Source organism: Meleagris gallopavo, chromosome 17, assembly GCF_000146605.3.
Source record: "Meleagris gallopavo isolate NT-WF06-2002-E0010 breed Aviagen turkey brand Nicholas breeding stock chromosome 17, Turkey_5.1, whole genome shotgun sequence".
Classification (NCBI taxonomy): domain Eukaryota; kingdom Metazoa; phylum Chordata; class Aves; order Galliformes; family Phasianidae; genus Meleagris; species Meleagris gallopavo.
Window position 1 is genome coordinate 1,069,543 of NC_015027.2, and position 516 is coordinate 1,070,058.

Consider the following 516-nt stretch of genomic DNA (forward strand, 5'->3'; position numbering starts at 1 on the left):
TTTATTTTTTTGTAGTCGTGGTAGATAAATGCATTAGTTTGAAAAAGCCTAAGAGGAGAGGAAATTTGGGTTTCATGCAAGTGAAAATTATATAAAACTTGTTCAGCTTGCTTTTATGATGTCAATGGAAAATGTGAATGTCTGATGCCCAGACTGAGTTTCCATTGAGGCAAAGCTATTTGCATTTGGCAATATTGTGATTATTCTTCACAGTGTTGCACTCAATTGAAAACAAGTCAACAATAATGAATATGAGGTAAAAAGATTATTATTTTTTTTCTTTTTAGAAGGTCTAAAATATGAAGCTGTTCAGTTATTTTCCCTACAGCAACAGAACACAGTATGTCTGGCAGAAGTTAGTTTAAACTTTCTGATCAAAATACTCTGCCCTTCGTGCTCTGGAAAAAGATCAAGAAAAGCAAAATGTCACAAAACAGAGATTGCCTCAGTCAAGAGAGCTTGGACAAAGAGGCAGGAATTCTGTCTGGGTTGTGGCACACCACACATCTCCTCTGC